This window comes from Nuphar pumila, chromosome 12, assembly GCF_984573655.1.
Source record: "Nuphar pumila chromosome 12, dmNupPumi1.hap1.1, whole genome shotgun sequence".
Lineage (NCBI taxonomy): Eukaryota > Viridiplantae > Streptophyta > Magnoliopsida > Nymphaeales > Nymphaeaceae > Nuphar > Nuphar pumila.
Genome location: NC_143260.1, coordinates 8685638 through 8712357, shown reverse-complemented (window position 1 = coordinate 8712357; position 26720 = coordinate 8685638). Strand labels below are relative to the sequence as shown.

The window sequence follows — 26720 nt, the reverse complement described above, 5'->3', positions numbered from 1 at the left end:
AGACAACATTCCTAAAACAAGAGATGAATAAGCGTGATTGCATCTATCTGATTATTCTATACTGTTTTCTGGTCACTTGTGCTAGAAATCTAAAAAAATAATAAAAAGAACAAAGTTAGGTCCGGGCATTGTCTTTCCAACACCAACAAGATCACCTTGATCTGATGAGCGATTGAAAAATGTTACGGATCAAAATCTAAAAGATGATCAAGATCTAGTGCTCAGGATCCAAACACCACCTCCAAAGCCCAAGGAGAGTTGATCAACCATGTGTGGGTCCCAGGGTGATGACATAAAAGCTGATATGACTTTTCTAATTAAGAAAATGATAATTGTTGAGAGTCCCAGTCAGGAAGAAGAGAAGCTGGACACATGGAATCACTGAGAGACATGACGATTAGCAGAAGGACCCCACACGTGGGGGGCTTAAATCCAGAGAGTCTTAGGGTGCATCCCCCCTTCTATAAGTTAATTAAGTTATACTAATTGCTTTTAATTTAAAGTACTTAATTAAATTGAATAATTAATGCGTAGTCTTTAGTAAGTAGGAGTCCTAACTTAGTTGGGTTATTATCTTTTCTAATTAGATGAAATTTGAATTATTAGGATTCAACCTCAACTCTTTCTATATAAGGAGGTCTGGGAGAGCTATTTTCATTATGAAATAGGATTATTGAAATTCTCACATCCCTCTCTCTCTCTCTCTAACATCACTTTCTCTTTCTTCTTTCTTTCTTGTTTCTCTCTACTCTCTTACGTCCTCTGGTCCTCCTTGGGCACTTCAGCATATCAATCACACAAGGGCTAGATGTCCAACCTCTTCACTTGAGCTTGTGCTCCCCCAGTGCTCTGACCGTGCCTTTTATTTTTTTAGTGAGTCGAGTGGCATCTCTGCACTGCAAATCATGTGTTCGAGTTTCAAAATGTGTGAGATCTCATATCAGTCTGCTACAGACCTCTTAGGTACCTTTATAACCCTTCTTTAGCCTTAGATTAGTTTTTGTTGGCTTTCTAAAATACAAAACCTGAAACCGCATCTTATTGAGTGCCCAAAATGCTCGAATTCCTTGAACCATAACCCATGTCTATCAGCAGCCTTTTCATATATTTGGATCATATTCTAGACCCTCACACACGTCCATAGGTGTCCCTAGAACCCTTGTACTAGAGCCTTTCAGTTCTGAACCAAAACAACAACCAAAACACTTATCGAATCCAAGCCGCTTTTACCTAATGTAGTCATTTTGTCAAATTTTTTTTGTACCTCCAAAACCATTGAGATGTACTGCAACATAGATCTTGGGGTTGCGGGTAGCGGCCACAACATGAAGGAACGTCCACTAAAAGATAGAGAATTTGGTTGTTCCTATCTGTGAAGAATAATTTTGTTTCAGTCTTAGAACTCAAAAACAAAAAACCTAAAAAGGTTTTCGATTATGACTTAAAATAGTAAAGTTATAGGCCTATGTCTCCTCTTTCCAACGACTATAAAGATGCAAGTTTTTGATATCGGATTAGAGAGATACGCATATGAGAACAAAGACTGTTTTGCAAAAAATATGCAAATATGCAAATTTTCACACACACACACACATTATATATATATATATAGCATTCAAGCCCAACCAAAATTTAATTACATAGTAAATTTCTATCATAGAAAAACTAAAAAGCTATTACATTTTCAAGGAAAAGAAATAAATGTGAGAGGAACCCAAAGAGTTTGTATAGAAAAACTGCCCTTAATGTAAAACTTATTCCCAAAATGAGGGAGGAATATGAAGAGTCTAGCTTATAATTCCAACAACCTTAATGTAAAATGAGTTTCCCAAAAATGAGGGAGGAATACGAAGAGTCTAGCTTATAATTCCAACAAGCCCTCTTAAGCTAGACTATAACGACACCTAATTTCTCTCTCAATTTATTGAAAATTTCATTCTTCAATGCTTTTGTAAAGATATCAGCCACTTGGTCTTGAGTCTTGCAAAACTTGACATTGACATCTTCATCTTTGACCAAGTCTCTAATGAAATGATACTTGATTCGAATATGCTTGCTTTTGCCATGAAAAACTAGATTTTTTGTGAGTGCTATGGTTGAACTATTGTCACAAAATAAAGGAGTGCTTTCCCATTGAAGATGTTTCAGCTCATGAAGAATTCACCTTAGCCAGAGAGCTTGACAACTAGAAAGAGCCAATGAAATATACTCAGCTTCGGTTGTGGAGAGAGCAACAACAACTTGCTTCTTCGATGCCCACGAGATTGCACCTGGGCCAATGTGAAAAATGAAACCTGAAGTGCTTTTACTATCATCTGTATTTTCACCCCAATCACTATCACAAAAACCCACAAATTTTGAATCTACGACACATTTATAATGAATTTAATAATTGATAGTACCACGCACATATCTCAAAATTCTTTTGCCTATGTCCCAATGAGTATTAGAAGGAGATTCCATGAATGTGCTAATCATGCTGACAACAAACATAAGATCAGGTCTTGTAGCAGTCAAGTACATAAAACTACCAACAAGGCTTCTATAGAGAGTTGCATCGATCTTTCTCTCACCATCATTTTTGTTAAGTTTCAATCCAACTTCCATGGGAGTATTAAGAGGTGTAGCACCCTCAATTATAAACTTCTTCAATTAAGGAGGTTGGCAGCCCAATACATATCCTTTGCGAATAACACACAATCAAAGCTCTTGGTAATAACATTGATATCTAGCAGCTTCCCTCCCAAATACTTCGCAATGCCCAGAAAAAAAATCATTTGTCCATAACTCTAAGTCAAGAAGTCGAATCCAAACAAGAACTGATTTTAAGACTTCTAGTTTCCATGACATTTTCAGGTATCCAATAATAAATAATTAAGGTTCGACTTGCAACTTTCCAAACCCTACCACTTCTAGCAAAAGCGAGATCTTCTGCACTGCTAAAATGAATAAAAAATATGCCAATTCTTCTGGATGAAAACTTGATTTCCTTCATGTTGCTCCATAATCCTTACAGACTTCTGAAGATATTGAATGGAAAGTCCATGCTTTTAAACTTCTTGCCTCCTGAGAACCCCGCCATCATGTCCTCTTAAAAGGTCTTACACCCCTTTTGAGGCGAGAGAGAGAGAGGAATCTCAACAACCATAGAAGGAGAGAATGGGCTCGAAGGGTGAGTGCTCTATGGGAACGTCCATGTCTTCGAAGCAATGGGATCCTAGAGAGAAGGGACATGCTAGTTATTGCTAAGATGCCTGGTGCAGATCCATGTGATTCAGATCTATTACCCCAAACAGATCCAGTACCACAATCAGAACTTGTGAAGAAACTCATCCCAACGTGTATCCAAGAGGAGAAACTCCATCCAACGTGAATCCATGAGAAGGAAAGTTGGTCTTTCAAACTATTAAATTAGCAAGTGGTTGGCATGACTTTGTTAATGATCCCAAGATGTCTTTGTCCCCGTATATAAACCGCCAGTAGTTTTGAGACCTCCATGTAGTTATGCAGCTCTTTGACAACCCACAAGTGTTTTGGAACTATCTGACTCGTCATTTTCATTAGTGAAAAGCAGCTAAGTTTTTGTATGCTATCTAAATGTATGCATTCACAAAGGTTAGGTTGGTGCATTCACAAATGTATGCTATCTAAACGTATGCATTCACAAATGTGTGTTTCTGCTTGCATTGAATGTATTTGCAATTAGGGTGGTAAACAGGTGCACTAGATTGTGTGGTATTACCAGTGTGACAAATATCGCAAGATTTATGAAAAAACTCGTGAAAATATCACAAGAAACTACCTAAAAGTTTACAACTTTAATTTATCACGTTATTTTTAAAATATCATTTTTTTTTGTAAAAACATGAATATCATGTTTTAAACGTGATATTTATATTTTGTCAGATATTTAACATAAAAAAATCCATGTTAAAATATTTTTATTTGTATTTTTATACATTTTAATTTTTATTGCCAATATTTTGCCAAAAAATGCAATTTTAAAAAAAATATATATATTTCTTGCGAGTTTTTGGCTGTCGATATTTCGTTGTTTTAACTTTTGTCACCATGGTTGTTGCCCAAATTCAAAATGTACATGCATTCAATTGTTATTCCCTTACGGTACAGTGAAATCATACAAAATATAACCAAGAATCTGAGCTCCAATAATTGCTCTGGAAGCATATGCACCTGGGAACAACCACTACATGGCCATGCTTGACTCCTTTGGACCATCTTATTTCATAATGCATGGTGACATTCTTTCCTAGGAGAATTTCATTCTAAAGGCCTTTTGCTTTTTACATAGACTCTTGGGGTTTGGACATGAAGAATTGCCATTTTATTAAGGAAAACATAAACCATATGTTAAATAACAAATAATTGCCATTTCATCAAGGAAAACATAACCCTTATGCTACAAAAATAAGAAAAACTTTCAAAGAAATTTGGTATTTCATTTATGATAATAATCATGTCAATTATACCTATATTAGAGACTTAAAACTCATGGCTTCATTAGAACATTGCAAATGAAGGAACTGCTAAAATCTCCAGTTCTAAGTCAAGCAACTTCTAATGGACCAATACTGTTATAGACATGAGTTTTGATTTAAAGAGAGTAAAAACTTAGATAGGAGCCCACAAGTGCACTCTCATCTGGTAGGAGCGACTTGTGAATGTCACCAAGTTGATGGGATGTTACAAGTTCGAAACCCACATGTGGCATCCCTTGCCACAAGGTCGAAGCTTGGTGTACTCCCTGGTGGATAGGGGAGACCTCAAGGGTTTTATCAATCAGAAACCAGACAATGTGCAGTCGGTGGGAAGTTCCGTAGGATTATCCAAAAAGAAAAACTTAGAGTGGATATTTGAACACAAAACAACGATAAATTAATTTGTGATTTTAACCAAACCTAAAATGTGCTTTGAACCTTCCTTATAGTGTCCTGAAAAGGCATTCCCACGTATCTTTTTTTTCTTTGAAAGAAAAGATATATATATCCGATGCAGGCAGGTTATATGTTCCCCCCATTTCAGGGGTGCACATGCAACACCCTCTCATATCCGATACATCAGTAAAACAGAGTGAGGAATGGTGATGAGGTATCACAACCCCCATTCAGAGATACAACAATAACCAAAAAGATGCAGAAAACACCTATAGAAGAACCATCAAGCTAGAGTGTTGTCATTAAGATTGGAGTGTGAAAGCAGCCCTATGCTCTCCGATCCAGTCCAATGAGAGAGAGGGCCGTTTGTGACAAGCCCTTGAACCAATTTTCCACCGAAGCTGATTGTAAGTTCCCTCCATGTCACAAGCTTTACCGCGAAAGATATAATTGTTCCGCTCTAACTATATAAGCCGCCAAGCCGTTAATATCCAAGCTCACCAAACAAATTTCCAACCCCCACCCTTGGGCCTGGTGTGAGATGCTATTAGAATATCCCTAGGGAAAGATAAAGAGTCTCAATTCGAAAAAATATCACTCCAAGCACAGAGCAGCAATGCATAAAAGAAATAATACTTCAAAAAAAGCTAATAAGAGGACTCTTCCTTGCTTAAGCAAAGCAAAATGAAATCCATGCCTCTTGAGTCTAGAGTCCAAGTTCACTATGTCAAGAAGGACAAGTCATCCCATGAGAGACCCATAAAGAAGCAACCTCGCTCCCCATAATGCTTGATCGGGGAGCCACAAAGTAGAAGGTAGCCCAAGAAAAGTATACATAGATGACATGGAGAAACACCCATCTTTAGTGAGATACCATGAAGTCAAATCCTGATCATTAAGAGAAAGAGAAGCTTAATAATGAAGTTATAAGTTCAGTCCATTGTTGAGATGCTAAATTTGAAGGCTCTATAAGTTCCGTCCATTGTTGAGATGCTAAATTGGATGGCTCTCTATGCAATACAATATCCCACATCCTCCCATCGGCGGACCAAAAATCACACATCCTACCATAGTTGGCCCTAGCAAGAGTGTAGGGAAGGAATCTCTAGGTTTCGTGTCACCAAACCAATTATCTTGCCAAAACAAGGTATTTTCACCATTGTCAACCTTAATTCTCACAGCCTCCTTCAACAAATCCAAAGCCGTAGGTCAACCCTTCCAAAGGCTGGAACCACTATTCCATCTATGGTTTTTGGACCAACTCCAAGACCACCCAACCAGGCAATACTTTTCTGAAAAAATGAGACCAAGAGAATCTTGATGGCGAGAAATAGAAGACCATTTCACTAGTGCTTTAGATTTTCCTTTCAAAGACCCTTGCCAAATAAATTTTTGAAAGAGGGAGGTGAAGTGTTTCTCTACTTTGCTTGAAATTTTAATGATTTGAAGAAAGTGGTTGACCAAACAAGATATGTTGAAGCGGACAAGATTAATTCCACCTGCCCTAGATAGGTAGCGGGAGGCACATTATTGTATTTTTTGACGGATTTTGTCCACCACATTCCAATGGGTCTCCCTAGATACCCTCAATTAAAGCGGTAGACCCAAGTACATCACAGGAAGAGCCCTAACTTTGCAATTAAATATGAAAGAGACCAATTGTTGATAGAACCCAAAGGGATCATTGAAAACCATGATTTGACTCTTCCCTTCATTCATGTGTAGACCCGAGGTAGCTGAAAAATATTTTAGGATCATCCACAAGGTCCACATATTTTCTTCTGAAACTTCCACAAAGAATAGTAAGTCATATGCGAAAAGAAGGTGCGAAATTGAAACTGATTCTTACACCTTACATCATTTAAAAAGGCCAGCCCTATCTGCATGAGCAACCATAATTGAAAGTGCCTCCATGGCCACATGAAAAGAAGGGGGAAAGAGGGTCCCCTTGCCATAACCCTTGCTTTGGCTTAAAGAACTTTCCCTTCTCTCTATTGATGGACACAAAAATAGAGGTAGAGAAAAGCATTCCCTCAATCCATGTAGACCATCTATCACCAAATCCCATTTGGTTCAAACAATCCAAAAGGAACCTCCAATCAAGAGAGTCAAATGTTTTTTTTAAAATAAATTTTTAGGACAAAAGAGCACGTACATTGAAGCTTAATAGAATGAATAGTTTCAGAGGCAATAACACATGCATCATGGAGTCACTGGTCCAAAATAATGGTCTTTGAGACTCCGAAATAAGGTGACCAATCACCTCCTTCATCCTAGATGCCAATATCTTTGAGATGATCTTGAAGAGAGTACCCGCAAATGAAATGGGCCTAAATCAAGAAAAGTCTTTGGATTGCAATTCCTTAGGGATAAGGACAATCAAAGACTTCCCCAAGGTCCTATGAATGTTCACATTAACATGAAAGTTTGTCATCATTTGAAGCAAGTCCCCCTTAATGAATTCCTACATAAGCTTATAAAACTCAATAGAGAATCCATCCACACCCGGTGTCTTTTCATTAGGAAGTGACCAAATGACACTCTTAATTTCTTCCAAGGAGGACCAATAGATGCTATCCATTTCTGCATGAGTAGGTGAATTAAAGGCCAAAAGAGATATATTGTAATCTGCACCAATAACAAAATTAAAATGTACCTTGAAATAAGCGGTGGTGCTTGGCAACATTTGTGAGCCCTCCTTCCGCACCCCATCAATAACTAGAGATGCTATATTATTCACCTTCCTTTGTGTAGAAGCACATAGATGAAAGTAGTGAGAGTTCAACTCTTCGGATTTGAGTCAATGGGCTTTAGCTCATTGTTTACATCACAAGTAATCTCGCACTCGCCATTCACCTATGAGGATTACAATCCTTTGCCTTTCCTCCTTCAAGCTAGAAGCCTCCACCAAATCATTGGTAGCTTTCTCGCAAAATTGTAGAAGATTTAGTTGAGATTCTCAAACATCAAGGTCCTTGAATTTTGCAATGCAATGTGATTTGTTCCATTCAATGAGCTTTCATCTCACAAATCCTAGTTTGACATTGATTCTTTGTATGGTCCAACCTCCTATCAAAGGGGCTGAATTTCACCACTCACATAATAAGTCTAGTAGCCCCTCTGGTTAAGCCTCTTTTCTCAAGAGAGCCAAATCATAGAGTGGTCTAATACCTCAATGAGATTTGCCCAAGCTTTCATATCATGCAAACGAATGATCATATTATAAAAGACTAAGAAATGGTCTAACCATGTGCTTCCACATGGATTCACCTAAGCTTTCATTACCTCATATCTTGAATTGTTGAAATCTTGTGTTGGCATCAAGAGTATGCCCATTGAAGTGCGGCTTTCTATTCTGAATAATTGTGAATCACCCTTAAGTCTTCCATTGGTTGATTGTGTAAAAAGAACCAAGGATGAGCTACATGAGTGGCTCATGGGTATTCTCTTTCTTTAAGCTTTTGGATTCAGTTTATTTTTTTGTCCTTGAAAAAGTAGAAGGAACACAAGTAAATAAGCAGAAGGAAAGATATTAATCATATGAGTGTTTCACAATCATGGTTGGAGGTTAGCCTACTGTTAAAGTTGAAGATAAGTCACGAATTAGAGATAGAGGATTTCTTAAACCAACTGCCAAGACCGCATATGTCCAAAGTGTGGGTCCAAAGTCTCTACTGTATATCTGTTGTGATCGCACCTCTAGCAATCATTACATGTATCCCCATGAAATGGGGTCAATACTCTTGCGAGTTGGTGAGATAATATCCATAATTATTCATTTATGAAAAACATAAGCAGTAATAACAGGAATGCAAATATCAACATGACTAACTATCATAACAACATAACTTTAGTACGATGGAACAATAAGAAACATTTGCAATAATTAAACAAGTGCAACTGTAACAAGTAAAGAATAGTAAGCAAGAGAAGCAATATGCGATCACATTAAGTAACTAGCATGCTGAGACAATGAAATTAATCATTTAATCAACTAAGCAGTTAAACAACTAAGAGTTAAACTATGACATAAGCAATCACATTGCACACAAGAAGTGTGCCTCTGTGCACCTAGACGCCTCCATCTCTGAGTAGGCTGTGGGGCCCAACAGTGAGATGGAGAGCAGCCAGGTGTAGTGGCACACTTTTGGTGTGCGATGTGACTGCACCTGTCGCCAAAGGGGACCCAAGTTTTTTTTTTTAGAGAAAAGGAAAAATATTTATTTATATACTTTGATATACATTCATATTACATAGACTCATAATACATTACAGTCATCGTTATAGTCTCAAACGAATGACGAGTTGTCATCTGAAGTTTCCAAAAACTGCAAACCCACTGCCATCTCATGTCCTCAATTTCTGACCTGCAGCTTCTTCAATTCTTAGAACGTGCACTACAACAGAGCAGTAGATTAGCGACGACCACCTTCCGTCGCTAATCCGTCGCTAACATGGTTAGCGACGGATTAGCGACAACGCGGCGACAGTATGCTTACGTCGCGAATATTTCGACGCTAACTGGCGACGGAATAATTCCGTCGCCAAGTCCGTCGCTAATTGCGACGGAATAACGAGCGCTATATTCCGTCGCCAATCCGCCGGTACTAAACGGCGACCACGGCGTGGCGACGGATTTAATTCCGTCGCTAAGCCGTCGCTAGATTAATATGAATAGCGACAGAATCATCCGTCGCTAATCCGTCGCAAAAACGAAAAAAAATCAAAAAAAATTTATTTAAAAATTAATTACGGAGAACTGTACAATTTATATTTCCTGTACAATTTATATTTCCTGTAAATAAAAAACAAACCACACAAAAAAATTCATATAACAAGTATCTATAATAATTAATCGTTCCACCTTAAAACTAAGAAGTTTAATTATTTACAATTCAACAATTACAATTAGGAAAAATAAAAAAAATAGAACTTCTTCAACACAGTCCTCTAATCATCGCCAAGATTTTGTGTGTCTTCTTGTTCATTGTCTTTATCTGTCCCTTCAGCTCCACTACCCTGATTATCGCTAGCAGCCTACACAAGAAAAGAACAGTCAGTATTGATAAACAAAATATAATGAAATAAATTACACACTATATGTGATTCTATCATGTGCTCATGTGTGATCTAAGGCAATAAAAAAACTCTATATGTGATTCTATCATGCTCATATGTGTGCTAAGGCAGTCAAAAAATTGAATATGTGATTATAGCATGTTCATATGTGTTTTAAGGCATATAAAAAAACTCTATATGTGATTCTACCATGCTCAGATGTGCTTTAAGGCAAGCAAAAAACTATATATGTGATTCGATCATGCTCGTATGTGTGCTAAGGCAGTAAAAAAATTGAATATGTGAATATAGCATGCTCATATGTGCTCTAAGGCAGGCAAAGCCAAAAATTTTATATGTGATTCTATCATAAATGATATATAACATGTTCATATGTGTTCTAAGGCAGTTAAAAAACTCTATATGTTATTATAGCATGTTCATATGTGTGCTAAGGCAGTCAAAAAACAGAATATGTGATTATAATATGCTCATATGTGTTCTTAGGCAGTAAAAAAACTGAATATGTGATTATAGCATGCTTATGTGTTCTAATGCAATCAAAAAAACTTTATATGTGATTCTATCATGCTCATATGTGCTCTAAGACAGACAAAAAGTTAAATATATATATATGTGATTCTATCATGCTCATATGTGTGCTAAGGCAGTAAAAAAAATGAATATGTGATTATAGCATGTTCATATGTGTTCTAAGGCATCTAGAAAAACTCTATATGTGATTCTACCATGCTCAGATGTGCTTTAAGATAGTCAAAAAAACTATATATGTGATTATACCTGAGAGGGACCTGGAATCGAAGATCCCCTATCCTGAACAGCGGCCTTGATCTCATTTCGGAGAAAGGGGGCGACGGTGTATTGGAAGTAGTTATTCAGTGATTCATTAATGATCTCGCGTACATCATCACCGGAAAGAATAGTCGGCTGCTTGGAGCTTATGTCGGCGCAAGAAGTTGGTGAGCCGTAACTGGAAGAACCAATAACTGGTGAAGTGTTCATATTACTCCCAAACCCGAACACGCGACCTTTTTTGGGTTCACCTGCTGCAGTCACCCATGCTGTAGGATCAAATGATGGATGCTGAGTAGCGTCTTCACCATATCGCTCTACCATTTGTTGCTCATATGCCTCCTACAAAATAATGTTTAAAGTATTCATTAATAATTAATGATAACATTATGATGACTTGCATATATATTGCAATGATTATTAATAGAATTAATACATACCGTTGTCGTTCTCGCCTTCTCTGATACGAAGACTCCTGTGGTCTTCCGTTTATGTGTTTCTACAAACACATCCTTATATGGTACACTGCCTCCTTTTTCTGCTTCCTGCGAAGTTAAATGACAAAAGATTTAGTACACAAATTTGCAACTATACTTATAAAATTAATATTATATATTGATGAATTACCATTTTCTTTAGGTGGCTCCCAAATGTCTTAGATCCACCTGTGTGTAGATGGGCTTCGGGCATCTTCGATCGATTTTGTGAAGCCTTCGCAGAGCGATTTTTAAATGCATCTCCCGCCCACATATCGCACATTTCATCCCAGTAATCTCTCCTGATAGTAATAGGACCATGGCCCTTCCACAGTAATGGATCATCTACTACGCCAGATGCTTTTTTTGCTGCAGTCTTCATAGTGTGCAGCATGTCTGCAAATCGATTGGCAGCCACCTTCTGCCACACCTTCCTTGCATCATTTTCTTCCACCGTAGTTGCAAAGCGATTCGAAGCCTACAAATATTTTCAGAAAGTTAGTAGACATTGCTTAAATAAATTAAATATGAAACACATTAACTATGAGGAACAACTGTATACCATGAATGAGGACCACAATCTGTCTAATACCTCCTTTGGGTACTCTTTCCATTGAGCAACTGGTCCTGGTAGATGTTGAAGAAGTGAATTCCTAATCTCTCGTACTACTTCTTGTGGCTCAAACCTCGTGCTGCACATGAATTGTTACACAGTAAATATCAATATAAAATATTTAAAAGATATGCAATAATTGAAAACAAAATACTTACGGTCGATTATCGATATACACTATTCGAATGAGTCTTCTTGTGCCAGCCTGTGAAGACCCTGTTTCCTGTGTTGGCTGTTGACTTGTGCGATCAACTGGTGTAGGTGGGTCATATACAGGCGCAACATCATCTGTAAAAAAATACACACCAAGTTCTCAGAATGTGCATTTGAACTAATCAAGCATCTAATTAGTTATATGATATACCTATCACAGGAGCCCGTGAAGATGAAGGTTGAGCCTGGCTACTACTGGATGAGCGACCACTATAACCTCCACGAACCATATTCTAACAAATAACATATGTCATACAATACATTCAAATAATTCACATCAAGTATTACAATGCATTCAAGTCATTCACATCAAGCATTGCAATGCATTCAAATAATTCAAATCATTGACATCAAGTATTGCACTAATTCAAATCATTCGTTAATTGCATAAATTATAATACATTCAGATAAATTACAATGCATTTGAATCATTCGTATCAAGTATTACAATACATTGAAATAAAATTTTTAATCATTCACACCAAGTATTGCAATACAACTCACATCAAGTATTACAATGCATTTAAATAGAGGTTTGTAGTATAAGATTTTTTTCACTAGCTTGAGAATTCTTCCTCGTCACTAGTTTGACTTTCTTCTTCTTCTTCTTCTTCTTCTTCTTCTTCTTCATTGTTTGCCCATCCACTTGGTACATCATTTGGATCACATTCCTCTATGAATGTTTCATCAGCTAATGGAGATATGACATGCATATCATGCGCAACATCGTGACCATAAGCGAAGTCACAGACATCATCTGATTGATAGTAATCACTGTCTTCAGCTAACTCATCTTCTTGTAACTGATCATACTCGGGGTATAGTTTGGATTTCACCTTGCAAACTGCCCACCATTCATTTCTATCTGACTTTTTTATACTCAGATATGAAGTATAATAAACTTGTTGAGCTTGCGAGGCTAATATGAATGGTTCATATGTTCCAAACCTGGATTTATGATTCACCTCCACAATGCCTGAAGCTTTGTCGAGTCTTGTTGCAGTTGGATCAAACCAATGACACTTGAATACCGTAACCCTGTTATTCATGCCTAAGTAAGTCAACTCCATTATTTCCTCTATAACACCGTAGTAATCATGTTCATTTTCACCGTAGCTGCTACCCTTGACACACACGCCACTATTTATCGTTGATTTGTTTATACCGTAGTCTTTTGTATGGAATCGATAACCATTTACGATATACCCGTTGTAGCATTGCACAACTTTGGTCGGACCATTTTCTAAATCACATATTCCTTGATCTTTAACATCACCATGGCGAACCTACGCACAGACATAAACAATTATTGTGATCACGATCAATTAAGTAACTTAGTGTTGTTTATAAGTACAAAATTTATGTTAGCTTCTTTACCAACTGTTTCAACCACTCCACAAACTTAGTTTCACGTTCTTTTTGTACTTCTGCATTAGTGAGATGTGAAACTTTGCTTTGCAACTCCAGATCAAATCGTCTGCAAACCACAAATACTTATATTACCGAGCCATGTATCCACATATAGAACATAAAAGGATTTATAATTGAGTTGCATATACATATACTTACTCGATGTATGGGTCGATCGCTGAACAATTAAAAAGAATATAGATGTGTGCTGCATCTTGCTCTCGATCTGTCAATAGCCTTGATCGGCAACTACCAAATGCATGCCCAAGTCGTTGAAATATCGACAGCTTGTCAGCTACAGTTACTTGTTCTCCATCATCGTTACGGGGCGGGCATGTGTAACGTGTTGAAATATGAGGTTCGAAGTACATAGATGAGAAATTTGAAATCTCTTCTAAAGTGTACGCCTCAGAAATTTGAAGACATATACAATCGCTGCAATCTAGGAGTGATAGGAAAGTAGCGGAGCGACTTGTATGAAACTTTCTTTGATCTCGTGCTACCATTGTCTCTTGTCTTTGGCTTGAACCGAGGATGCCCACATGACGGGCATGATATGTCGTTTTCCTGCTCCTTGAAATACAACATGCAGTGATTTGGACAAGCATCAATCTTTTTGTAACCCATACCTAGAGCGTTGACCATAACTTTCGCACGATAGAAATTTTGTGGCAATTTCTCATCTTTAGGCAACATACTCTTCACAATCATGCACAAACGGTCAAAACATGATTGACTCAAATTATACTCGGACTTCAAATTCATTAGTTGAAGAACTGCAGACAAGATAGTGTGACTCTCACAACCGTTCCAAAGTGGCTCATCAGCATCTTTAAGTAAATCATAAAATCTACTAGCTGCATCGTTTGGTGATTCTTCATCTACGGCAGTTCTTACATCACTAGAACTCATAGCAGAACCCAGTTCTGTTCCTGCAGCATCAAATATCAAATCCGTATATGGATTATCGTGCACCACATTCACCCGTGCATCAAAATCGTTTCTAAATTCTTCTCCATGAAACGTCCAGTTCTGATAATCACTCACAAAACCCTTCCTGTATAGGTGATGTCTAACGCCATGAGGTTCTACAAATCGATTATTCTTACAAATCTTGCAGGGACACCTAATCCGACCTGTGGGATCTACCGTACTGACACTTGCCGTTGCAAATTCAATAAAACTGTCGACACCATCCATATATTCATGCGATAACTCATTGTCCACTATCCTACGGTACATCCATTCACGGTTTGCAGTCATTCTGTCGTATGATGTTACGAATAGTATCCTAACCAGTTAAAAGAGAACCATCAAAATGCTATGATGAAGAAAATATCAAATTTATCATGCAATATATGATGTCATACAATCACAAGAATTATGATGCATGCATTGATAACTTAATATTTTCATGTGCAAACTATTCATGACACGATACATTCATTTGAAGCATGCTTTCAGTATACAATTTCACATGGAAGACATAATCAAATTGAAAGTAACTACATGTAAGCATGGATACAATCACATCAAACATTGCAATACATCGAAATAATTCATATCAAACAAATGTCAAACATGTACCTGCAGCAAACACACTTCAATATCCCACTAACTACTACCACGCATAGCATGGACTCCGTACTCCAAAAATAAGAACACTTCCATATTCATACATTAAAATCATGCTCAGCATGATCTCCGAACTCCAACAAAGCAGTCCTAGATATCAACAACTAAGTGAGTGTGTGAACAATAAAGTGTTACATTCAATAAATTAAATAACATGTGATGCGCTTGCTTCACTTACTCACCACGGGTATTTACCCGATTTGCATTGTTTTTGTCACTTACTTACCACGGGTGGCGGGGCACAAGCGAGTTCCGTTGAGAAATCTGCACAAAAAAACAATTTTTTAAAATGAAGTCACCACGGAAAAAAAACTGTTCTGACAAGGGGTCGACTCCCCTGCTGTTCCGACAGGGGGTCGACCCCCTGCCCGGGTCGACCCCCTACCGGAAAGGCAAGGGGCAAGGGTCCTCTGCCGAAAAATGCAGGGGGTTAACCCCCTTCCGGAAAACGCGGGGGTTAACCCTCTGCCGGAAAACGCGGGGGTTAACCCCCTCCGTTTTCCGGAAGGGGGTTAACCCCCTGCCGGAAACGGGAGGGGGTTAACCCCCTGTGAACCGGGAGGGGGTTAACCCCCTGTCGGAAACGGGAGGGGGTTAACCCCCTGTGAACCGGGAGGGGGTTAACCCCCTGCCGGAAATGGCAGGGGGTTAACCCCCTGCGTGAAAATGGGGGTTAACCCCCTGCGTGAACCGGAAGGGGGTTAACCCCCTGCCGTTGGCAGGGGGTTAACCCCTTACGTCAAAACGGGGGTTAACCCCCTGCCGGAAACGACAGGGGGTTAACCCCCTGTGTGAACCGGGAGGGGGTTAACCCCCTGCCAGAAACGGCAGGGGGTTAACCCCCTGCGTGAAAATGGGGGTTAACCCCCTGCCGGAAACGGCAGGGGGTTAACCCCCTATGTGAACCGGGAGGGGGTTAACCCCCTGCCAGAAACGGTAGGGGGTTAACCCCCTGTGTGAACCGGGAGGGGGTTAACCCCCTGTGTGAACCGGGAGGGGGTTAACCCCCTGCCGGAAACGGCAGGGGGTTAACCCCCTGCCGGAAACGGGAGGGGGTTAACCCCCTGCGTGAACCGGGAGGGGGTTAACCCCCTGCCGTTTCCGGCAGGGGGTTAACCCCCTGCCGTTTCCGGCAGGGGGTTAACCCCCTGCGTTTTCCGGCAGGGGGTTAACCCCTTGCCGGAAACGGGAGGGGGAGGGCGTTACCTTTCTCCGGGCGGCGAACGGTGGGACCAGCGGACGGTGGGACCGGCGGACGGTGGGACCGGCGAACGGCGGGACCGGCGAACGGCGGGACCGGCGAACGGCGGGACCGGCGAACGGCGGGAGCGGGACCGGCGCAGGAGCAGCGAAAGAAGAAAAGGAAAACCTGGTTGGGATTAGGGTTATTCGAAAGTTAGCGACGGCTTAGCGACGGATTAATTCCGTCGCTAAGCCAACGTAAAATCAAATTCGCGAAAATAGCGACGGATTATATTCTGTCGCCACATCCGTCGCTAGTTAGCGACGGACTAGTTTCCGTCGCTAACGTCGTCGGTAAATGGTGCGATCGTACCGACAAAACAATCTGTCGCAACATCCGTCGCTAATTAGCGACGGACTAGGCGACGGATTATCTTCCGTCGCTACTTTCATAAGATTCAGTGATAATAGCGACGAATATTTGTCGCTCGCCAATCCGTCGCTAACTAGCGACGGAAAGATTCCGTCGCTAACGTCCGTCGCTAACAACCTATTTTCTTGTAGTGGTGGTTCCATGTTAAAGGGCAGCCATCAGAATTCCGTTTTAGCTGTATGGCCCGTGATATCTCGGTGCCATGTTTGAGTTTCATCAACTCTCTGCACTCCCTGCTAATACGAATCTAGACCAGCTTTCGATTTATGTCCACGCTTTTGAAGAGAACCACGTTTCTATGCACCCATACGTGCTTCCACATGGTGATGACCTAACACCTCCATCCATGCTCCCTTTTTTCCCTAAACCCCTTGTTGCCACCAGAATAGGGACAAGTTGTGCGGGCTAGTAATTGTCAAATGCAAATCAATTTCCCAAAATACCTTGTGCATCACCTTGACCCATGTACATTTTAACAAAGAGGTGTGAAGTTGTCTCAATATCATGGTGGCAAAGCCGGCACATGCTGGCCAAGAGAATTCCTCGACATTGGATATAAGCCTCAGTTGTCATCCTTCTATGCAACACGAACCGACCTAGAAGTGTCACTCTTGGGGGTGAGTCACCATCCCAGAAAGATAAGTTAGGGAGCCAAGTGATTGAGGATAGCCCCTGCACACGATAACAGGAAGCCACTGTCAATTCTCTGTCCTTCTCATGTTCCCACCATAGATGATTCTCCTCAACCGATGGTTGAACCCCCTCCAAATCACCCAATAAAATAAGCATCTGTTGTAGAGTCGTTGGAATGGCGACAACCACATTAAGCTGCCACCGACAACCAACAATCTCCCCCTCCCCTCCCATGCCTCTGCATATCCCAAATAGGTCCCGGAACTTGAGTCATAATGGGATCTCTGTGAGCCATACATCCTTCCAAAAACATATCTTCCTCCCATTTTCAGCTTTCACCCTAATGCTGGTTAAAAAGATATCGAAAACTTTCAATAGCTCATTCCAAAAATCGCACCTGGACTTTCATTTGGAGTTCTCAACCCAATTCTAAGGCCAATCCTGTAGCTCATACTTGCACCTCATTACCCCTCCAATGCCCCTCCTCCTCATTAGCAATCATTCACCACCACTTGACCAGCAATGCATTGTTAAAGTGCTTTATGTTTATGATCTCTAATCAGCTTTTCGAGAAAGGTAAAGTAACTACCTTTCAACTTAAGGGCGGCTTCACCTTTTTTTCAACACCCCCCTCCCCCAAGGAAACTCACTAAGTACCTTGTTAATCTTCCTGAATACCGATTTAGGCATAGAGAAGAGGGCCATTATGTGTTGAGCAACCATACAAAGGACATGCTTCACTAAGATAAATATGCTAACTTTTGATAATACCTTTGCTTTCTACTATTCCACCTTACAACAAATTTTATCTTCCACAGGTGCCCAAAACCAAGACTTTGTTATCCATCGATGCAGTGAAATTTCCAAGTATTTCATAGGAATCATAAAATAATACAAAACTGCTCCTTCTCGAGTTGGCACTCAAACAAGAAATTTTTTGAAAAAAAATTAATAAGGAAAGTCAAACAATGCATGTTTCCTTTAGAGGCTTCACCAAATATTAGAATGTCATCGGCAAAGAGAATGTGTGAAAAAGACTCCATACCTAGTAAGCTTACCCTCTGAACATCTCACTACTAGTCGCTTGTCTAAGAAAGTAGCTAATCACTTCCATGGCTATGTTGAAAAGTAGGGAGAGAGTGAGTCCCCTTGCCTTAGCCCTTTTTGTGGCTTCAAGAATGGACCCTGCTGGCCATTAATGCAAACAAGCACTGAAGATGACTCCAAAATTGCCTTTATTCACCTTAGCCAAAGACCCATTTTTTTTTCAAAAAATTGAGAAGGAATTCCCTACTTAGGGAGTCAAAAGCTTTACAACAGTAAAACTTAAGTATAAAGGCTTTCTTTTTGGAGTTATGCAAAAAGTGAACCACTTCATGTGCTAGAAGACACCCTTCGTGGATTCTGCGCTTTGGTACAAAGACACATTGAGAGTGCCCCACTACTTGATCAACTACTTGCTTAAGGAGCATGGCAAACACCCGTGTGATTACCTTAAAGGGTGTTCCCAGTAGAGAGATTTGTTTGAACTGGTCAATCTAATTAGTCTCTTTCGCTTTTGGGATCAACACCGAAGTATATTCACCCCACCTTCTTGGCAAGCTTGCATTAGCAAGAAATTCATTGAAGATTGCTAAAAAAATCATCCTTACATGCAGGCCAAACCTTCTTGAAAAACTCAATGGGGAAGCCATCTACTCCTGAAGCCTTATTGTTAGGCAGTTCCCAAACTGTTGGCTTGATTTCATCCAACAGAAAAAGGCCCCCTATAGAAGCATTTGCACATGCATCATAGCAACTCATGTCAGCCTCACTCAAGTCAAAAAACTTCAACCAGGGATATTTCAGAAGTATGCAGTTGCTGCACCAATTATTTCACCCTTCCCATAAGTGCACCCACTTATCCCCATCGTGCTATGGAAGTTTTCCCTTATTCTGGTTAAAGCACACAAATGAAAAAACTTTATATTTTTATCCCCATGTTGCATCCAATGCATCTTGGACCTTTGCTTCTATGAAAATTCGTGGCGCAGTCACCATTCCAAAATTTTATCCACCAAGAAATCATCTCTCCTTCTTACCCTCATCCAGTGTCAGGGCTCGATTCCCTAAAGGGGTCGGCCTTGCGAAACCAACTCAGAGAGAGAGAGAGAGAGAATGAACCTTGAAGAAAATACCTCAAAATGCATTGAAAAATACTAAAGAAAAGACGTTTATAGAGTCTACGTAGGAACATAAAAGCAAAAGCAGATGCAAATGCAAAGTATCTATGCTAAATTGGATTCTTAGGGGCATCCCACTAGGGAAGCAGATCAGGTCATGCTGAACATGAGCGTTTTTGCTCATGCCGGCATTGTGGCCATCCGATTTGCATTTTAAAAAGGTCAAAAGTCAACAAAGCCACGTGGCATTCATCCAAAATGCAAACAGACGGCCACGATGTCGACATGAGCAAAAACGCTCATTTTCAGCATGACCTGATCTGCTTCCTCCCACCAGAGTCCCAATCCTCAAGAATCCCATGTTGGCCAGAGTCTCAATCCAAAAAAAAATCTTGAAACTGGGCAGCGAATGCGGAACGGATCATGGGATGGATCCGTGTCAAGGGGGGATCATGGTGACGGTCTGTAACATTCACTATTGTGACACCCCATCTATCTCCTTAGGCAAGGAAAAAGACACCTAAAAAATCTTGCAGCCCTCTTAGCTCTTCTTTCCAAGCTTGAATATTCTGGAACCTTGCCGCCCCTTCACCTTTCAATTAATTTCTTTCTTACATGGTCCATCTTTGTATCTAATTTTAATGTTGCCCAAGATGAGAGTTGGGGTTCACACCACCCTTTCAACTAGGGGCACTTTGGGTGAGGTTGTTTTCCTCGGTTATCCAAAATAGAAAGTTTTTGTATGACTCGAAATTATTTTTGGATCTGGTCCCATGGTTTTGCTTTCACCTTGAATGGATCTCCCCAGTGATCATACCATTATCTTTATTTTTTAGACCATATTTTTTTGGATAAATGCGACCACATTGTGTTTTCTTTACTATTTAGACTTTGGTCAATTTTAATATTTATAATTCATCAAGATTTCCATTTTTTTTCAAAAAAAAATCCAAAAACTGTTATTTATGGCACTGCATAGAAATTTGCAAAAAAGATGATAAGTATGACACCCAGATGTGTCCAAATGATATTCAATGTATTCGATGACACAAAGGAAGCATCTTTCTTGGTAATAGAGAAACCAGATAGACCTTTGGATTTGGGTTGGATATCTAACTGAACCATAATTCAATTAGTCTGATTTAGTTTAGTATTCTTGCATCCGAAACCAAACCCGAATCCCGCTCCCACTCAAAATTGACAAGATCCAAACCACTTAATATGTAAATTCCCATATTAGACTAACTGATTAAGACTCATACTTTAATATTATTAACCTACATCCTTCTTTAAAAAAAAACTGATTAACCTGAATTATCCAATTATATCCCACCCAAGTCTGACCCGGATGCCAGGGTGCACAAGTTCTAAGCATACTGAATTCCTAGCAAACAGGGCTACCCTCACCCTGCCATGTAAGATGCTCTTGCATGGGTGTGGAGTGAATTTAAGCCACTATCAAGGTGGTTAAAACTAGGGGTATCAAGGGGTCGGGTTTGGTTCGGACCTAGGTGGAACTAGACTTGGACCAGATTTTCAGGTATGGTATCAGGTTCAGACCCGGGTCTAATCGAGTCCACTATAAGAAAAAACATACCCAGACCCATAAGAACTACAAGAACCAAACCTGGACCGTACCCGATAAAACCATATTTTTTTATCATTTTTACATTAAAAAATTGTGGGTCGTAATCGAAACTCGGGTGGGGTTCAGGTCTGGTATAATATTTCACAAACTATACCCGGATCCATGTATTAATCGGACTTTTGAGTCCGGATCTAGGTCTTAATTGGGTCTTCTTATTTATCACCATACCCGGACCCACCCTATAGGGTTTGGTTCGGGTCGGGTCTGAGTAAACCAGGCCCGTTGACACCCCTAGTTAAAACCAATGTTGTCAATATCAGAATCAGACATGCATTGTTTGGCCAACCATTCAGGTGTATCGGCCAATACCGATACTCAAGTGTATCGTTCTGAATCGGCCAAAAAATGCTTAAAAAAATATTACATGTCAATCAGAATGTGACACATGTTACAACTATTAAAACAATATTAAAAATTTAATTTTAAGTTATTTTTTACATTTATTATAAATGACCGATTCAGGTCGGTATGGTATCGATTTTCTGGCCATACAATATGTATCAGCCGATACGCACCGATACTGACAACATTAGTTAAAACCCATCCGGTACTGCTAGCCATTCCACCCCATCTGCATGGGGTTAAGCATGCCATTGGAGTTAGCCTACATGTACCATTATGAAATTGCTATGTTTATAATACATCATGCACTTGGATGAACCTAAAATAAGCAATGGGCTCAACTGCATATTCATCACACAACCCAGCTCAGACTCTGCCATGTACTTGGAATGCAAGTGCAGGTACTGGCATAAGCTTTATTAGGCATGGCCAACTAAGCTCACACAAATGATGAGGATGTGGAAAGAGAAATATGCTACTAGGACTCTTGGTAACCTGCAAAAGCTTTGCTTCTCCTCTAGAAATTAAGAGAGGAGATCCAGTGATCCAACCAAGTACCTTGCAATAAACTCGGTCCAATCACTCGATGCCATGCATCCAACCGCGGCAGGGGAGGGTGAGGTAAGTAGCAATCAGTCATTGGGCCGAGTACCTTTGCATTGGATCTGTTCTCACAAATTAAAGGGGAGTTTGATGTCACCCACCTCCTTCTCTATCTTGCTCTCTTTTTCTATCTGTCTGCAGAATTGAAACTTCACACAAGAAAGATGGGTGGCCTAATCCCCTAGCCTATTTGTAGGGGAATAGTTGGATAACCAAAAAAGACACAAGCAATTATCCCCATAAATGTCCACTCCTCCAACCAAGGTGAGTGCATGGAACCCCTAGGGGCTTTCTCATGAATCTGGTTGCAAGTCTCTTTTGGAGATGGGAATTATTTTCAAGTCCACCCCTCATAGGTAAGATAGGGAGGGCCAGGCTAGTAGGCGTTTTTAGAAACTAGTGCCAGTCCCATGAAAGGTGCTTCCTTTCAACGGGAAAGACAAACTGAGCCTAAGTTGTCTTTTTTTACAAGCGATCCATTTTCATATGAAAATGGGTTGTTTTACCCATAGTTACCAGGAAGCGAAATGCACACGCGAAGCAATGCGTGAAGTGGAAGCGGGAAAGCGAGTATTAAAAAGTAATATGAAGCATGAAGCGAGATTTATTTTGGCAGCGATTGTCAAAGCATGTGAGAAGTGAAAACAGAATCCTGAAGGAAACTTTTGGAAAGCGAGGGAGAAACGATTAAGAAATGAAAAAGATGCGATAGGGAAGCGATTTGAAGAGCAAGTAGGAAGTGCGCTTCCCACAAATGAGAAGCAAGCTTTCTGTGAGGGAAGCATAGTGCTTCCCGCTCCAGAAGGGTGTTTTTCCCTTTCAAGAGGCGCTTCCGGTAAGAATGGTTTTACCACAATCAGTGAAACAAACACACCCTGCAGGAAAATGAAATGTCCCTAACATGGGCCTATATGTGCCCGATATTTTTTCTCCTCCCCTATGGAGTTTTCCCAGGAATAACACCAATCCCTCTCTTGGCCGGGTAAGCACCCCCTGCAGGAAAATGTGAGATCCGCATGGGGCACCGTGCTTTTCACGGTGGGTGTGCCTTTCATACCAAAGGCATTTCCCGTGAAACAAACGGGCCATAATGGTATGGATAGGTTACATTTTCATGCGATGTCTATGTGAAAGCAAAGCCTAGATGCATTCAATAACTCACGTCCAACTGCAGGCCCCACTAAAAATAAGGTCTATAGCTAGGGTCTGGTATCGATAACCAAGTCCCTAGACCAGAAAGGCTTCATAAATTTTTGGTAAAGTGACTTGGTTACCCACCTCAGTTGAAGTACTAAAGGAGAGGCTTGGTTCTAAATTCCCTGCTTTAGCTTCACATGACAAACGAAAAAACAAGTCACGAGGACATATTTGGTTTGAGCTCTTGTTAAAAAAACCATTTCAAATATGTTCATTGTTGATGTAACTAGCCTGCCTTCATTTAGGAAAAGGAGTTGAAGAGATAGGTGATAGACATGGCTACAAGGACTCGGCGCACCTGGTTAGGTGGGTCAGCTTAAGGCATTCAAGTTAAAGGACAACAAGAGTTCGACAACTCAGTGGTGTGTGTCTCTTGCCTTAAAGGCCAAAGCAGCATTCTCCCTAGTTGGCTGCTAGGCAGTAGGGGTGGCAATCGGGTCGGGTTGGCGGGTTGGCGTGTCAGCGTGTCAGCATACCTCAACCCGAACCCGACCCATTTATTAAACGGGGGCTGTGGCAAACACGAACCCGACCCGTTTAATAAACGGGTAACCCGACACGACCCGCCAACCCATTTAATAAATGGGTTGGGTCGGGTAAACGGGTTTTCAGGTTCGCGGGTCAGGTTGGAGGGTTGACGGATCGGGTTGTCAGGTAGGCAGGTTGGCGGGTCGGGTTGGCGGTCGGGTTGGCGGGTCGGGCAGACGGGTTGGCGGGTCGGGTTGGCGGGTTGACCCACCCGCCTAACCCGTTTATTAAACGGGTCAGCCGAGTTGGCGGGTTGGCATACCCCCAACCCGAACCCGACCTGTTTAATAAACGGGTTACACGGGTCGACCCGTTTATTAAACGGGTTGGCTTAAGCCCAACCCGAACCCGCCTAAGAGGCGGGTTGGCGGGTCCACCCCTACTAGGCAGGTGGTGTAGGTTCAAATCCCATGGGTGCAAGCCAAAGTGTGTGACTTCCTGAGGACAAAAGGCTCCCTAGTGTCCAAATGATTGTTGATATTTCTCTGACTTTCTTTTGATGTAGTTTTCATTTTCATGGTTGTTTTTGTTTATTGGTGTTTGTCCTGTTTTTTAGAGAAACTGGGAATTTAGTAGCTTGTTGTGATTATTTTTAAGAACCCAGAAATGGTGAGAAAACATAGTTCTTATTTATTATTTCATTTGTACAGTTTTGCCAATTTTTTTTGGTTTGGTGATGATGGTGTTATTTTCCTTTTCTATTTTTTTCGTTTTTTAATTCTATTTGCTCTAAAAAGAGAATCAAAATTTGTCGTTTGTGTGATCTTAGGGCTTGTTTGCTTGTCACAGCACCTTCCGTGGAAAATGAATCGTAACCCCCCCCCCCCCACCCACCCACCACCACACATACACACACATGAGAACTGAATCCGTGGAAAAGGGAAGCAGCTCCCACGTTTGTGTTGCATTGTGGGGCATGTGGAAATGGCATGGACGCCCATGCATTTCTGCAGAAAACTTGGCTTTTCTGTGACATGCAAACGGGCCCTAAGGGTTGGTGTTTTACTCATAGACATCCACCTGGTAGCTTCTCACAGGTAATGCTCGATGTGATGTTCTGAAATTAAACTCAAACTGATTTGGTTGGCAAATACAGTAACCAGAGTTATATGAATTGTACTTGTTTGACAAAATGCCCTAATGAGGCTTTAGACATGGGAAAATGAAGGTGGTGTGTTTTCAAAGGGTTATACTTAATGATGTTAAATGATAATTAGTACATAATAGAATTGGGCAGCAATTAGAAAATTAACAATCAATCATTGTCAACTACCCTATCCTTTGAGTTATCATGATATGTCCTGGTTGGCAATGGTTAACTGTTGACCCAATATTTTATTATCCATTTAGAATTCTAGTGCATCTGGAACTTCTGGAGTGGTTCTTGATGTTGGACATTCTTATCTGGTGTATTTTTGGTACAAAGTATGGTTTTGGATTTATTTCTATGTTGAAGTACAGGATCAAGAATCCCAAATGTTTCACAGTTTCATTCCGTGCAAAAGTAGAAAATGTGTATCAATCAAAACCTAGATCAAACGGCTGTCTGTCAGGTGGTGCCAGTCCTTTTTTGCTTTTCGTTTCCCGCCGATGATTCCCAGGCCAGAACCCTTTCTCTCTCTCTCTCTCTCTCTCCCTGCACTATGCACCGTCTGCCCACAAATGCCGATGCCATACCTTTGCTCTCTCCCTGTCGACAGACTAGGGCGGAGCAACGTTTTATGTCATTTTTAATTAATATTTAGGTTTTTATTTTGGTTTTTCAAATCACGTGAATGTTTAATTAGTATTTCTGGGTTTTTTTCTTTTCAATCAATATTAAACATGATTCACGTGTCTTGTTTTAGTTATAAACTTACAATTTTAGTTTTCATGTTTTTGTAATTAACATATATATGAAATTATGGATGGCATTTGTTAAGACTTAGGATTTAGGTTTTTGATTTTTGTTTTACATTCTCTTATTCCAATGACTATATATATATATATATAGAGAGAGAGAGAGAGAATAGTTGTCTACGATCTTAGGTGCCTATGACAGCCTACTGCAAGGGAAGGAGTTATTTTTCTCAAATCTGACCATGCAGCTGTGTTTGGCATGGTTGATTTGATAGGAAATGACACCTGAATTGTATTTTTTTTTATAAAAAATATGATTTTTAAGCCTTAAATATTTATGATATTTATAAAAAGTTTACACCATCAGTTTTCAAACCTTATAAAAACTTACCTGTGCGGAATCGAATGATGCAAGAGTTCGTTCCTATAAAATCAAACACATAGAAGACATTTGTATAGATAGATTCCGAGAAAAACATGAAAAAGAACTCTTCAAAAGACCTATAGGCACGGATCGGTAGGTGCATATATATATATATATATATACATGCTAAATGGGTTTTCTGCCCTTTGGTGTTTGTTCCAACAGCATAAATGTGTTGGGTATGGTCCATTTATGAGAATCATCTTTTTTCAATGAAAAAATTGATATTTGGAGCCTCAAAAATTTACAAAGATTTTGGATGGTTGATTTTTTGAACCTTATAAAAACCCACCCATATGTTGGAATTGAACACTTCAAGAGCTGATCCCTATGAAATCAAGTACATAAATCACATTTGTACGGTGAAAATTTAAAAATGAAATGAAAAACCCTGAAAAACTCATTTAGCATGTATCATTTAGCACCTGCCCATTATTATATATACATAATGCTTCTGCATCACAGTGCATGATGGACGACAACAATAAAAAAATGCAAAAGGGGCAAAATGCGCTATTTGGGCATTTTTGCCCCTTTAGGGGTGGTTTTTAAAAATGCGCAAATAGCACATTTTAGCATTTTTTTAGTGTTTTTTATGTTGGCCACTCATCAAGAC

At 40.1% G+C, this 26720-nt stretch overlaps 1 long non-coding RNA gene across 1 annotated transcript; it reads right to left on the bottom strand.

Moving 5' to 3' along the window:
* Nucleotides 1-9686: 9686 nt before the first annotated feature.
* On the bottom strand, nt 9687-10934 carry LOC149819899 (uncharacterized). The gene is made up of 2 exons (XR_016426400.1): nt 10755-10934; nt 9687-9932 (listed from the first exon to the last, which is right to left on the bottom strand). It is a non-coding gene; the product is annotated as an uncharacterized LOC149819899 (long non-coding RNA).
* Nucleotides 10935-26720: the final 15786 nt, after the last annotated feature.